Source organism: Lycorma delicatula, chromosome 3 (assembly GCF_047948215.1).
Source record: "Lycorma delicatula isolate Av1 chromosome 3, ASM4794821v1, whole genome shotgun sequence".
Lineage (NCBI taxonomy): Eukaryota > Metazoa > Arthropoda > Insecta > Hemiptera > Fulgoridae > Lycorma > Lycorma delicatula.
Window position 1 is genome coordinate 196,188,569 of NC_134457.1, and position 16,952 is coordinate 196,205,520.

A 16,952-nucleotide genomic window follows, 5' to 3' on the forward strand; every position below is an offset into this window, starting at 1 on the left:
ATCTAGAAATTAGTTTTCAGATATTCATATGTAGTTTAAATACACGACAAGTCATTTAATATCAAGAAATTAAAAAAAAAAAAAAAAAAAAAAAAAAAAAAAAAAATAGGAAATTTCATTGTTACTCCATTTTAACCATTTAAACTCGGAATTTCAAAAAATCCTTTCTTAGCTCGCCCTTCTCGCCTAGCCAAAGGACGCTGCCCCTTGGGTCCCGCAGTGTTCATTAAATTAATGCTTGCGAGAAAATAATGGTAAATAAAAATTAAAGCCTGTTCAGTTAACAAAAACTATCATCTATAAATTATAATTTCTTCAGAGCAACAGTTTGGTCAGCACAGGACCCGAAACTTTGAGTGATCTAAGAATATGTGTTTCAAAACAGTCGGCCTCCATCTTAAAAATATTAGTTATAACTTTTTATTCATAATTGGTCCTGATAAAAAATGTATTTTGCCCAGTTCTTAGCGTTACCCGACAAACACCACTGGGAGGTGACCGTACTCCGTTTCTCATTTGTTTTTTTAAATCTTTTTGTTACTTTTATTTTATCTAGTCAATTCATTATTGATTTTAGTTAATTTTATTTATCTTATTTTATTTAGTCAAGTAACTGGAGGCAGGTGCAGTCAGTCGTATCGCACATACAGTAACAGGGGCTGTAATGGTTGAGCTGCCGCACATACACCTCGCACCCCTTAAAAAATCAAAATTTCAAAAAACTCGAAAACCCGTTTTTAAGATATTTATCTGAAGAGTATTTGCAAGCCCCCATCAGTGGATAACTTGTTTAGTACAGTCGGAAGGGGGGAAAATTTGCAATTATTGTTCAAAATTTTCTACCTTTCTTATCCCCCTTTCATGTTGTATTTCGTAAAATTTATAAATTGGTTTTCAGATAATTACATAAAAATTATACACTCCAAAAATCCAATTGATATATTCATTTTTTACCGAGAAGTAAGATAAAAAGTTAATTTCATTGTTACTCCATTCTATCCCTTTAAACTCGGAATTTTAAAAATCTGTAATTAATTTAGAATTATATATAAAAAACAATACATGTTAGATATATGTAATACCCAATAGGCAAATAATAAACAATTTTTAATCGTTCCATATAATAAGCAAAAAATAGAAAAAATTGTTACAAAACTCTAACCCGGCGGATTTCATTTATTAATCAACGCATAATCATAAGAATTGTATTATTTCTGTAAATGTGATATGAGTTATTCGTTGTTTAATAAATGAAATCGGGCCGGTAAGAGTTTTGTAACAATTTTTTCTATTTTTTGCTTATTATATGGAACGATTAAAAATTGATTATTATCTACCTATTGTCCATTACATATATTTAGGTATAACATGTATTTTGTTTTAAACAAAATTCTAAATTAATAACACACTTCAAAAAAGTGTTATAGTTATGATACCAAAGAAAGCAGGGGCAGATAAATGTGAAGAATACAGAACAATTAGTTTAACTAGTCATGCATCAAAAATCTTAACTAGAATTTTATACAGAAGAATTGAGAGGAGAGTGGAAGAAGTGTTAGGAGAAGACCAATTTGGTTTCAGGAAAAGCATAGGGACAAGGGAAGCAATTTTAGGCCTCAGATTAATAGTAGAAGGAAGATTAAAGAAAAACAAACCAACATACTTGGCGTTTATAGACCTAGAAAAGGCTTTCGATAACGTAGACTGGAATAAAATGTTCAGCATTTTAAAAAATTAGGGTTCAAATACAGAGATAGAAGAACAATTGCTAACATGTACAGGAACCAAACAGCAACAGTAACAATTGAAGAACATAAGAAAGAAGCCCTAATAAGAAAGGGAGTCCGACAAGGATGTTCCCTATCGCCGTTACTTTTTAATCTTTACATGGAATTAGCAGTTAATGATGTTAAAGAACAATTTAGATTCGGAGTAACAGTAGAAGGTGAAAAGATAAAGATGCTACGATTTGCTGATGATATAGTAATTCTAGCCGAGAGTAAAAAGGATTTAGAAGAAACAATGAACGGCATAGATGAAGTCCTATGCAAAAACTATCGCATGAAAATAAACAAGAACAAAACAAAAGTAATGAAATGTAGTAGAAATAACAAAGATGGACCACTAAATGTGAAAATAGGAGGAGAAAAGATTAGGGAGGTAGAAGAATTTTGTTATTTGGGAAGTAAAATTACTAAAGATGGACGAAGCAGGAGCGATATAAAATGCCGAATAGCACAAGCTAAACGAGCCTTCAGTAAGAAATATAATTTGTTTACATCAAAAATGAATTTAAATGTCAGGAAAAGATTTTTGAAAATGTATGTTTGGAGTGTCGCTTTATATGGAAGTGAAACTTGGACAATCGGAGTATCTGAGAAAAAAAGATTAGAAGCTTTTGAAATGTGGTGCTATAGGAGAATGTTAAAAATCAGATGGGTGGATAAAGTGACAAATGAAGAGGTATTGCGGCAAATAGATGAAGAAAGTAGCATTTGGAAAAATATAGTTAAAAGAAGAGACAGACTTATAGGCCACATACTAAGGCATCCTGGAATAGTCGCTTTAATATTGGAAGGACAGGTAGAAGGGAAAAATTGTGTAGGCAGGCCACGTTTGGAGTATGTAAAACAAATTGTTGGGGATGTAGGATGTAGAGGGTATACTGAAATGAAACAACTAGCACTAGATAGGGAATCTTGGAGAGCTGCATCAAACCAGTCAAATGACTGAAGACAAAAAAAAAAAAAAACAGATTTTGATGATAGAAATGTAATGTCTTACTTTTTTACTTTCTTGTGCGAAGTAAAGGAAGCTTTATGATTGCGAAAATTTTCGGTTTTCAGATTTCAACGGAAATATCACTTTTGACCATCCCTGAATCCATATAGACTAGTTTGGCTGTGACGTCTCTACGACGTATGTATGTATGTTCGTGCGTATGTTTCTCGCACGTATGTATGAACTCAAAAACGATTAGCCGTAGGATGTTGAAATTTTAGATTTAGAACTGTTGTAACATCTAGCTGTCCACCTCCCCTTTTGATTGCAATCGACTAACCAAAGTGTCCAAAAAAGCCGAAAATCCAAAAAACATTTGGATTTTGGAAATTTTATTAACTGGAGTAATAAGCCCTCATTGAGAGCTTTTCAACGATACATCATAAGAGGTATTTATTTTCATTGGTTCCAGAGCTATAACCAAATAAAATTCTAATTAATGAACTATTTGGATCAAGGAGACTTCATCTTCTTTTTTTAATTTTTTTTTTTTTTTAACTTAAATATATTGATTTATTAATAATTATTAATCTCTGATTGTAAAAAATGTTTCACAATAAATAATAGTTCAATAATTCAATAAAAAAGAAGAAAAAATATCAGTTATTAATGAAATAAAATTTTATGTATTTTTCCCTTTAAAAAAAATTGTATATGTAATTTAATCGGAATACAAAGAAGCCATGTAGTACCCATATCAGATTTTTTGATATCAGTATCATTTTGTTAAAAACGGTTTTATTCATAATGTACAGGGCGTTTCATAATGTTACTCGGAGTTTTGAAAATTCATTAACAAAAAACTATTTTACTAGTAAGAATAAAACAAGTACTGTACGAAAGAGTACTTCAAATAGTTTTTTCCACATATAGTTAGTAAACCATTTGCTGGCTAGGCGTCGACAGTAGAGAAAATGGCTGCCATGGCTGCCACGGGAAGCGAGAATTCGTTTTGTGTGTTAGAATTTCACTTGTCAAAGTCAGTAATTTCTGTGCAACGTGCGTTTCGGTTGAAATTTCATAAGGAGCCATCAAGTGACAAGTCAATTCGTGCATGGTATAAACAATTCAGTGAAACCAGTTGCTTGTGCAGGCGAAAATCAACTGGTCATCCGTCAACCTCAGAAGTCAATGTCGAACGTGTGCGTGCAAGTTTCATTCTCAGCCCGTCAAAATCGACTGCGGCTGCAGGCAGAGAATTAGGAATTCCGAAAACAACAATGTGGAGAGATTTACAACAATGTAAACGTTTATTATACAAACCGTATCGTCTTTAATTAATCCAGCGTCTTTCTGATGGAGATAAAACACGTAGGCTCGATTTTTGTTTACAGTTACAGGAAAAGATGTTGTTAGATGAAGGTTTTCAAAACAAGATAATTTTCAGCGATGAAGCTACTTTCCATATTAGCGGCAAAGTAAACCGTCATAATGTGCTAGTTTGGGGAACTGAAAACCCACACGGTTATGTGGAACACATTCGGGATTCTCGGAAAGTAAACGTTTTTTGTGCGATCTCTCGTGAGGCAGTATATGGGCCATTCTTTTTTATGGAAACGACAGTAACCGGCATGATATACCTGGATATGTTACAACTATGGCTTATGCCTCAACTACTCAACGACTTCATTTTCCAGCAAGATGGATGTCCGCCCGTTTTCATAACGAGTTTCGACAGTACCTTAACACAACATTACCTCGGCGCTGGATAGGACGTGCGTCTGAAGAAGACCAACACATTATGCTGTGGCCACCAAGATCACCAGACCTCACGCCATGTGATTTTTTCTCTGGGGTTACGTGAAAGATAAGGTGTTTATCCCACCAATGCCGCACGAAATCGCTGAGATAAAGGATCGCATAATCAATGCAGTCACCTCTATCAAAAATGACATGTTAGAACGAGTTTGGCAAGAGCTAGACTTTCGTGTTGATGTGTACCGTGTCACCAGAGGAGAACATATAGAACATTTATAGATTTTAACAAAACCTGTTGGAGTCCCTGCATCACCTCGTACAACTTTCATTTAGGTAAGTGAAATACTTTTTTTGTACTGAATTTTTGTAACTCCTAATAACATTATGAAACGCCCTGTAGAAAAGTTTCGGTTTTGAGCGGAAGAAATAATATTTTGTTTTATTTTTTTGTTTAATCTCCGGGCCCACCGTTAGGTATTGCTTCAGAGGATGACGTGAATGATTTGTAGCGTGTGAAAATGCCATGCCAGACCGGAATTCGAACCCGGGACCTTCGAATAAAAGACCAAGACACTACCACTGGCGCCACGGAGGCAAGAAATAATATCTGTGAGACTCTTACCGTACGGTTTACAATCTCATTGTAATTTTTTTGGATATCACTGCGGTTTGTTTGATTATTCTTTTATTTTTTTAATGAATTGCTGATTGTTACCTTGTGGATTTATTATTACAATTTTTTGCCTTTCTAGAACAAATAAATATACATTTTTTTGAATTTCTCCGCCAACTTTTTTTGTTGCTAGTCATATGATTCACTTTATAGCATATATTTCCTTTTTTAAAAAACTGGTATAATGACCTTCATGAATCGAAGATCCGTGATGTAATGCTGCACTTATTTCTTTGTAAGAGTAACCCTCAACCTTTATCGTATCCGTGGACACACTTTTTATATTATCATTATTCTTCTTCTTATTATTATTAAATGAACTTATTTTTATTTCTCCATCAATTAGTTCAAATTGTAGAATAAAAATTTTACTAATCGAATTTATTTCTGTTGTATGTAACAAATCTTTGTTGCCACATTTGTAACACTTTCCTACTGTTCGGTAGGAAGTATTCCCTACTGTTCTGTTTGTTTCCTACTGTTTTTTTTTTGTGTTTTATTAGCAGCTATAATTTCTTGTAACCTTTTATTTTTTTTTAATGAAGTGACGGGAATTAAAACAATCGTTTCATCTTTAGTACTTTCATTTACATAAGAGCATTTGTAAATAAGCTGCAGTATATTTTCTTTTAAAAAATTTTATTGTTTCATGTACATTATCAATTTTTTGTACGCTATCTAGTACTATCAAGTACTGCTACCTAGCGGTATTTCCTACTCGTAAACTCACCTTTTTGAGGAAAAAGTGACATATTTGTGTTTTTTAAATGGAAGAAAAAACGTTGTCTAACAAATTTTGAGGTATTTTTCTGAAAGTATTCTTTATTACAAATCTAATTGAACTGAAATATGATGTTTTTATGCTTATTTTTTAATTTTTTACCCATTTTCATTTCACTTTTAGGTTAGGTAATGTTTAGAACTGTAAACATAGTTAGTTGACTTCGCCGTGCCGTCTAGTTCTGTAGACTCTTACCGGCAATGTTCTAACGAACTTCGAGGATATTTAATAAATTACATGATAGTATTTATTACATTATTAATATTATCTATTTTACTTTTGACGTCCTTTCGGTTTTCTGTAAAATTAATTATTTAGTGATTCGGAAGTGAAACATGGACGATGAGGAAGAAGGATAGGAATCGGGTTGAAGCATTTGAGATGTGGATATTGAGAAAGCATATCGACGGATAAAGAGAGGAATGAGGAAGTAATGAACAAGGTTAAAGAAAAAAGAGCCCTTATGCGGGAAGTACTTATAAGAAAAGGAAACCGATTAATACATGCGGTTGGAGAAAATGGAGTCTTGAAAACTACATCGGAAGGGTCAGTAGCAGGAGAAAAGAAGCAAGAAAGAAAAAATCTGATGTGGACACCTCATGACTTCCTTGTACGCTTATTAAATTACATATACACATTTTTTTTGATGCACTTCAACTTATTTCATTTGAAAATGAATTCGATCCTCCGATACTTTAATAAAGTGAACAGTTACACAACTACTGAAATATTAGTTTTTATTAATTCATCAAATATTTATACAATTATTAATTCAAAAATCTTACATGAAATACTAGGAGAGAGTAAAAACCCCTTTATTACTCTTATTATTAGATCAGTATTATTCGTATCTTAGTTAGTATTATAGTTGTTGATTAACAAAAGTTTTAGATTTCTGTTGTCTCTTATAAATAAAAGTTAATAATAATTAAACTATTCCGTTTAGTGATTTCCTGTATATTGGTTACAAATGTTAATTTCGACCTTAAGGTGTAAAAAATTCTTTTTTTATTATTGGATTATTTGGTGAATAATAAAAAATGAAAAAGAAACAATCACACAGGAAAAAGAAAGATAACTTGAAGAAATATAGTTAAAAAAACCGCAAAAAGATGAATATGAAGAGGAGAATATTAAGAACAAGGGAAGAAAAAAATTAAGAGAAGTTGATAAATATAAAGAGGAAGAAAATGTTAAAACCAAAGAAAGAAGAAAAAGATTAAGAGAAGATGATAAATTTAAAGGAAGAAAATATTAAAACCAAAGAAAGAATAAAAGGAAGAAAACGTTGCAAACAAAAAAAACACAGCAAGAAAATGTTTCAATCAAAGAAAGAATAAAAACATTAAGAGAAGATGATAAATATAAAGAGGAAGGAAATATTAAGACCAAGGAAAGAATAAGAAGATTAAGAGAGGGTGATGAATATAAAAAGAGAGAAAATTTGTAAAACTAGAGAATGTGTACACAAATTAAGATCAGAAGAATTATATCAGAGCGATTAAATGATTGACAACAAAAATAAAAACAAAGTGATGATCAACTCCGACTTAGGGAGAATATTGTTGACAGTATCAGAGGAGTAATGAACTAAAAGATAAGAATTTTTTGTAATTTATTAAAGATCGGGAAAACGTGCCTCAGTGTATGTGTTGTTCTTGTGAGGGTCTATTTTTCAGTCACTCTGTAGTTAACTTTAAATGCAGATAAAATTAAACAGAAATTCCAGAATAATTAAATAAAATTAAATAGAAAATCCAAAAGTAATACGATTCTAAATTTAATTTTCAGTTAATATTAAATAACCAGACGTTTCACCAAATCTATTACATACACACATTTGTAATAACGCCTATTAAATTACACATACACATTTTTAAAAGTATATAAAATTTTATTTCACTAATAACTTCTGATTTTTTTTCTTTTCTTTTTTTTTATTGTTATTATTGAATAATTATTTCTCCATCAATTAGTTCAAATTGTAGAATAAAAATGTTACTGATCGAATTTATTTCAGTTGTATGTAACAAATCTTTGTTGTCACATTTGTAACACTTTCCTACTGTTCGGTAGGAAGTGTTCCCTACTGTTCTGTTTGTTTCCTACTGTTTTTTTTTTGTGTTTTATTAGCAGCTATAATTTCTTGTAACCTTTTATTTTTTTTAATGAAGTGACGGGACTTAAAACAATCGTTTCATCTTAGTAATTTCATTTACATAAGAGCATTTACTATAAAAATAAGCTGCAGTATATTTTCTTTTAAAAATTTTATTGTTTCATGTACATTATCAATTTTTTGTACGCTATCTAGTACTATCAAGTACTGCTACCTAGCGGTATTTCCTACTCGTAAACTCACCTTTTTGAGGAAAAAGTGACATATTTGTGTTTTTTAAATGGAAGAAAAAACGTTGTCTAACAAATTTTGAGGTATTTTTCTGAAAGTATTCTTTATTACAAATCTAATTGAACTGAAATATGATGTTTTTACATGATATATTGATGTTTTACTTAGAGAGAATAATTGTAAAAAAATTTTTACAATCATTAATAATTATTAATAAATCAATATATTTAATATAAAAAAAAGGAGATGAAGTCTGATTCGAATTGATGTACCTTGTAAGATCCAAATATTTCATAAATTAAAATTTTATTTGGCTATAACTCTGGAACCAATGAAAATGAGTACCTGTTAAGATATACCGTTGAAAAGCTTTTTTTACAGTTACAATAATTAATAAATCAATATATTTAAATTAATAAAAAAGGTTAAAAGAGATAAATTAAAAAAAAAGTTAAAAAATGAAATAGAGATGAAGACTGATTCGAAACGATATGCCTTCCCTTGTAAAATCCAAATATTTCAGTAATTAAACTTTTATTTGGCTGTAACTCTCGAACTAATGAAAATAAGTTCCACTTATGATATATCGTTGAAAAGTTTTCAATGAGGGCTTATTACTGCAGTTAAGAAAAAGTCTAAAATCGAGATGTTTTTGGATTTTGGGCTTTTTTGGACACTTTTGATTCAGTCGATTGAATAAAAAGGGGAGGTGTACAACTAGATGTTAAAACAGTCCTAAATCCAAAATTTCAACATCCTACCGCTAATCGTTTTATAGTTACGCGAGATACATACGTACGTATACTTAACCCAGTCAATGTACGAGCTTGTGACATCACGAACAGACTGCGTATTACTACTCGGCCTGAAAACATCAACTCCGCCTATCAAGTTGAAGTATTGCTTATTATCATATTTATATTTTATAATTATAACCAATACGAAATTAATTATCTTATAACCTTTATTTGTATTAAATTATTAATTTTTAATAATAAACAAAAATTTACTTGAATTTACTTTTCATCATGCATCTAATTCAAACTTCTAGCAAGTTCACCATCCTCGCTAAACGAAGAATTATGTCTGTTTTTTCTCTTCTGAATTTTTGAACCTGTGTTCTTGATATCCCACAAGGAGCAGCAGTTCTTTCTTCGCATTTTTGAATGCCAATTATGTGTTTGTCGGCAGTAAATTTAGCTACTTTTAGAGCTTTTTTTTTTTTCATAAAATCATAAACATTATTGATAATTTCCCGTGCTTGACTTCAAGTTTTTTTTTCTTAACTACAGATTTAAATTCTGCCATAATAAACCTCACTAATAACACAAGAACAAAAATAAAACAAAAATTATATATTTAAAAAAAAATGCGAAAAAATGGTAATTATAAAATAATATGACCGCACAAAAACGCTATCCGAATACCTTCACTGAACACCATATAAACTGGGCTAAAGTTAATTTCTTTACTGTGTACTACAAGTGCCGGATATAAATATAATCGTGACGAAGACATAATTTCTAACTGCATGTATAAATATTTATAGGCCTGTACATAATACCAATCAGAACATTAGTCATTGGTTAAGGAATTGTTATTGTTTACAAGATTGAGTCATTAAGCACTTTTATACATGTTATCAACTCAAGCAAAAGAATTGAACACACAAGAACATAAATGCATTATTTGGGCGCCCATACTGTTTGTAAGTCTAAAAATGAAATAAAAATAATAATTAGGCGCAGAAATAATATTTTTGAAAACGATAATATAACGAGATGTCAGCACGTGACGTCACAAGCCCGTAGATTCGCTGGGACAACTATACGTACGTACATACATACGTACAGAAGTCACGGCGAAACTAGTCAAAGTGGATTCAGGGATGCTCAAAATGAAAACCGAAATTTTTCGCGATCACAGTATTTCCTTTACTCCGTACAAGGAAGTAAAAGATAAAGTTAATAGCGAAAGTGAGAGTTGAAACTATAAGAGGACGAAGGAAAAGGCTTGGGACAGAGATGGAATGACAGTGGTGGCGTAAGCTGCCTGCCGCCAGGCAGAACACCAGATAATGATGATTTATTGACTTTATTACAACAATTTTTCCCTGTATTAATCTTAGAATTATCAAAAACATGAGTTGTTAAATATGAAAAATATGTAAATATGAGAAAACACAGATTCGTCTTCAAAAATTAATTTTTAATATATTTCAAAAAAGTATTCAATCCGTTTTATTTATATCATAATCACTTCGAGGATTTCTTGGTCAGTTTTCAAGAAAGTTTTAACTTTAAAATTTAAATAATTATAAATAAAGGAAAATTAAAAAGTATAAATCCTTAAATATTTTTTTACATTAAACATCTGAATCTTTTACATTCGTTAATTATATGGTTACGTCAGTTTAATTAAATCTGCTTATTATATAAAAGCGAAATATTGTCTTATTTTCCTTCACGTATCAAAATTTTTTCAAACTCAGTTTCTTAGTTAATTAAAATATTGGATGAGGTTTTTATACATAGATTACTACGTACCTACTAAGATCCTGTTTCATTTATTTATGTCGTTAGTCTGTGCTTGCTCGGATGGGCGACAGTGATGAGACACTGGGACTCCCTCATCCCTTCGCGAAAAAGACCGAGACCCGGTATGAGTGCTCTGCATAGGTTGCTCTCACTAGAGGCATTGGCGTGAAGACCGAGTCCCGGCTTTTGGGATGGGTTCCAGGAACGACATAGTCGGGCTTGGATACCTCGCTCTTGGGGATAGAGGCAGGCAATGAAAAGATCTAATCGGCGGGCTGACCTGTCGGACTAGATTTATGGCCGGCGAACGGGGAGGCCCGTTTGAGTAAAAAACCCCCGGACTGTGCTTTGCTTTGTTGTGGATCTGGCCTCCTAGTGCTATTCCGAGCGATCCTCAAACGTGGAGCTGTAGTGGGAGACTAGAGGTTATACTCAGCTCCCGACGGACCAGACCTGAGGTCCTCTGGGACTTATTTTATGCTGGCTGCACTCCAATCGCTTAAATTAACGATATTCGTTGCGGGTGACTGAATTTTGCAGATTGATATGCTGTCGTGGCATACTTGATGCATCTACGCACTAGGGTGTAGTTTAGGGCTTAAAGGTGACAGGCGCGCGGTCTTCGATCTTCCGCGAGTAGGCTTTTAGCTTAGTTCCTGAGGGCAACGTGGTAGCATTAGGTGTCAGCTGTCTTCTTCGGAAGGCAGAACTCAATACTATCTCTCGGGGTGAATTTACTGATGTATATGCCCCTCGGGGCATGTTATGAGTGGCTTCTCACGTGGCCGAGCTGAACACTGTGGAATGTAATCAGTTTGAGGGCAAGAAGATGTCCTCGTTAAAGCCATTGTTGGCGGGGAACGGTGGGGGTGGTGTAGCGACCTGACAAGCTACGAGGCGGGATCTTCTCCCCTCGTGGGTGGGGGAATTGAGATGTGGATCTGGTCCGGGGGGTAGGGTGAAAAAAATAATTGAAAATATAATATAAATGTAATAAATACTTATACTTTTATATTTATAACTATACTATTTATTCTTATAACTATATTATTTAAAATGAATCTGAGGTTGAATTTATCTTACATAATTAGATATCGTAAAAATAACATAATCGGAATAATTTAATTCATTTTTTAAGGAATAATTTCTATTATTATAAACAATTATATAGGATTATTATTTATACATTACAGAAACTAGTTTTTTTCAAATTTAAATTAAATAGATCATTAGAAAAATTGATCGACTCATTTTGTAAATAGTTTTTGAAATAGATTTAAAAATAATTTGATAATTCAGCGTTACTTAATACAGTAGGATTGCAAGTAGAGTGGATAATTTTAATGTTCTAAAATTTACTGTATCAAATAATTAACCAGAAAAATATACGTTTAATGTAAGATAAAATTATATTTTACCAGCCGAATTCCTCTTAATAATTTATAGCACGAATGAAACAATCTGCTAATCGAAAATTACATCTACAATAATATGGGTTAAGTCCATTGGGTTTACAAGTATATCAATAAAAAAGCGCTACTCTCTAGAAATTGAAAATATTAAGAACTTTATTATACTAAAATAATATATTATTGTCATTATACATACTCGAACGTACCAATTTCCACCATTTAAATAAAATGTATTTCTTTATCAACCCATTCGACATGTTTTAACTACCACTGAACAGATTTGTATGAAACTGTCAAAATCTCAGTACTATGTACATCGCTATGTACCATTTTTAAAGTATATATCTATACAAATGTTGCCATTTTTTTCGGTCACCGATATGAACAAAATTTAAAGTTTTGTGGCAACTTCTGTCTACAATACTGAATTTTTGAGCGCGATCTCCATCCATCCCTCGATGAATATTTTTTGCCTTCTTTTTTACTTCCTTGTACGAAGTAAAGGTAGTATTGCGATGGCGAAAAATTTCGTTTTTCAGATTTCAACGGAAATATCCATTTTGACTAGTTTCGGCGTGACGTCTTTACGGACGTATGTACTATCTCCCATAACTCAAAAACGATTAGCCGTAGGATGTTGAAATTTTGGATTTAGGACTGTTCTGACACCTAGTTGTCCACCTTTCCCTTTGATTGCAATCAGGTGGAACATAAGTGTCCAAAAGAGCTCAAAATCCAAAACAATTTCGACTTTGGAATTTTTTTTAACTGTAGTAATAAGCCCTCATTGAGAGCTTTTCAACGATATATCATAAGTGGTACTTGTTTTTATTGGTTCCAGAGTTATTGCCAAATGAACTTTTAATTTATAAAATATTTGGATCCTACAAGAGGAAGGCACATCGTTTCGAATCCGACTTCATGTCGTTTTATTTTAATTTTTTTTTTTTTAATTTAAATATATTGATTTATTAATAATTATTAACCTCTGAATGTAAAACAAAAGTTTCGCAATAAATAATAATTCAATAACAATAAAAAAAAAAATATGAAAAAATATCCCAAGTTATTAATGAAATAAAATTTTATGAACTTTTCATTTAAACAAAAAATGTGTATATGTAATTTAATAGGTGTACAAGGAAGTCATAAGGTATCAGATTTTTTTATTGGCCCACCGGGCTGGTCAAATGGCAAAATCACTTTTTAATAGCTGATTTTCGAAGTCGAAGGTTCTGAGGTTCGAATCCTAGTAAAAATTTAGTTATTTTTATACGGATTTGAATACTAGACAGTGGATAACAGTGTACTTTGCTAGTTGGGGCTCAGTTAATCACATTTCTCAGGAATGATCGGCTAAGTCTGTACAAGACTAAAGCTCATTTACACATTATACATATCATCTTCATCTCATAGTGAGTGGGGTGAGGTTGTTCACTAGTTTAACAGATTGCAACGTACACATTAGGAAAAAAAATTGTTTTTGTAGATTTTTTCCTATTTACAATTTTTCTTTCATAACATTCTTATTGAAGAAAATATTTCAAACCAGAGTTGTCGAAAACTGTAAAGGCTTTTGTGTTAGTTGCCATACATTTATGTATAGAATATTAACAAAGTGAGATAACCTCTTAAATTTAGAAAAAATAACATTTAGAGATACTCCTACATCGAATCGCTCTATTTTTCGGTGTAAAAATACCACAATCCAAGCACTTAGGGGGGTTCCACGGAGGGGTAACTTTAAAAAGTTTTTAATTGTTAGGGTTGTATTACATCATTTTAAAAGCACTGAAAAAAAACGATGTAAAAATACTTTGGCTACGACAACTCTAACCAAAATGGCGGTCTTTTAATATTTTTCAGAGTTAGCTTCAACAGTGGCCTATAGTATCCCCCCCCCCCCGAATTGGTCTTAACCGATCGTTTTGAGGTAGGGAGCATTTACTAAATTTTATTTTTCAGCTTTTCACTGTTAAACAATTATTTAAGAGGTGATGTAAACTTCTTTTGAAACTTGCTTGAATAATGTTAAACTTAAAAGTTGAAAAGTGATTTGGTACACCATAGATTTATTAACACTCAGTATAAGATTATACACAGATAAAAGAATAAGTCATTGCTGGTTGCAGATAAAACCAATTTACACGACTTCTACTTCCTAAATTAATCCTAAAAATAACTCGTTTTAAATATTTAAGATATTGTTCACTGTAATTGGTTCACACAGCCTTCATTAAAGGCTGTGTGAACCAATTGGAATACAAACTGTTATCAGTTTCAAAACAGCTGATAACAGGTTTTACCGATTTAGATTAAGAGACCAATCTCAATATTCTGTTGACTATTCAATTTCAGGAGAATAAAGAAAAACGTTCATTGCAGGAGCAACTTTTAAAATGAATAACCTTCTTTTGATATGTTAGCGTACTTAATTTTCGTATTCAGGTCAATGTGAATTTAAAAAAAAATAGATTTTTCATTTGCTAAATATAGATCTTCAAGTCGGTGTCAAGTAAGGTAGTACTCAGGATCTTTCAAGTCTTCACATTACAGACTTTGCTCCTTCTACATGTAGGAAAATCCACTTTATGAAGGCTTGTCTTGAATCTTGGTATCCCGATATTTAACAGATGTGATATAGTAATACAACTAACAACGACAACTTTACTCATCTGCTATTTTAATTTCTTAGAGAAATTGTATTAATTGTATTTATGGACCAAATGTGCATTTGATCGAAACATTTATTTAAATTAAAGAAAATTTATTTATTTTTAGTAAATAATGGAAAAATCTGTAATTATTGTTCTCTGAGCATCTTCAGGATTATATTTTCAAGAAACGTTATTTAATGATTATTTTTCTAAACAACTAAGTTATCGGAGGTAGAATTCTGTAGCTGAATAGTTTATTTTGCCAAATTATTAATTTTATCACACTTGTATTTTTATTGGGTTTTTAGTTTATATTCATATATGAGAAAATTTAGTTTTTTGTTTTTTCCATTTATTTATTTAAAAAATATATATTAATCTAGAATTTAATTTAATAATTTAATTTTAATTTAATATTATTTAACTAATAATTTAATTTAAAAGATTTAATTATTCTTTTTTTTATTAATTCACTATATAAACTAAAAGCTAGTGCGTGGGAATATGAAATGGATATCTTGTAGCGAATGAAACATGCTACGCCTGACCTTTTCAACCAAAATGGCATATCATTTTTTTAGATCATTTAACTGATTTAAAATAAATAGAATGTAGTTAAAAATTCCTACTGTTTGGAAATATTTTACCAAAGAACATATACGAGATAATTGGAATACAAATTATCAGCAAATTCTTCAGTAGAGTTTTCAGTAGCAGGTGGACAGGAATGTTGAGAAGATGTTGGTTATTTACTCCGAAAAGTCCTTTATAAAAATAATTCCTGATAATTTAAAAGAGATTCATTTATTTTCTAATACTTTCGAAGCATCACCACGTTTATATATATTTATAATATTTTTAATTAAAAGCATTTATACTAAAATAAACGGTTTTAATTAAAAATTTGTCTAAATTTTATGAAATTAAATATTTAATTTATATCGGGCGTCTGAAAGATAACTCCGTGGTTTCAAGAACGAATGTAGGTTATTTTGTAGCACACAATAGTGTTTTATGCGTAATTTTGAAGCGACAACAATTAAACTTTAGTTTACACATTCTCCATCAGATAGCAGCTGCGATAAACTGTTGCACAGTTCAAGCTGTTTTGAGCCCGGATTTCAATATCGCCGCATCGCCGTAACAGAAAGTACAGCGCGTGTTCTGGTTACAGAAACAAAATCAAGGTACTGTTGTACAAAGAATTATACAGGATGGAGCCTCTCCGCATCAGAAGTTATGGAGACTGTGCTCAGTGACAAGTTCCTAAAGGTTTGGATAGCAGACAACTTCCCGTCGCTTGGCCTACGCGAAATCGCTATTTGACAACGATGTATTTCTTCTTTTAGGACTACGTAAAAGACATTAAATGCCAAGAAAAATCCAGTCACTTGACCACACTTGCAAAAAAAAAAAATAAAATCAGCCGTGAAAGCGATTCCTTGAAATATGGTAGCCAGAGTTTCGAATGAAGTAGATTATCTGAAGGACTGTAATAGGTGCTCATACTGAGTTACATTATGAGGTAGAAAAAACTTTATCTCTCAATGGGGAGGCGTACATATAACAGATACATTTGCTATTCTAAACGTAATAAAAACTGTAATACAATTTAATTTAAAACTGGGCAATTCTTTTTCGAACACTCGACAATTCGTCTTGCAAATTAGTAGCATATATAAAGATAATTTCTTAAAAGTATGTGTAAAATAATTAATTTACATTTCATTTTGGATATTTTTATAATGAAAGGATTCAGACAACTTATAACAAAGTATTTAGTTGATACGGCCATATTGACGGAAATAAAAGGTTAAGAATTGCATTTAGAAATATTGTTTACGAGTAAATAAATATAATTAAAAATCTGGATAACCTCGAAGCAAGTAACTTTTATGATTAAATTTTTATAAAAAAAAATTAATGTTTTAAAATTTCCGTAAATATTACACGCACGCATTTGCTATATTTTAAAGTAAAAAATTAAGCCTACTTAATTTTATGATACAACTAAAAAAACTGCCCTTCGTTTACAGGGAATGTATAATAACTTATGTTAGACA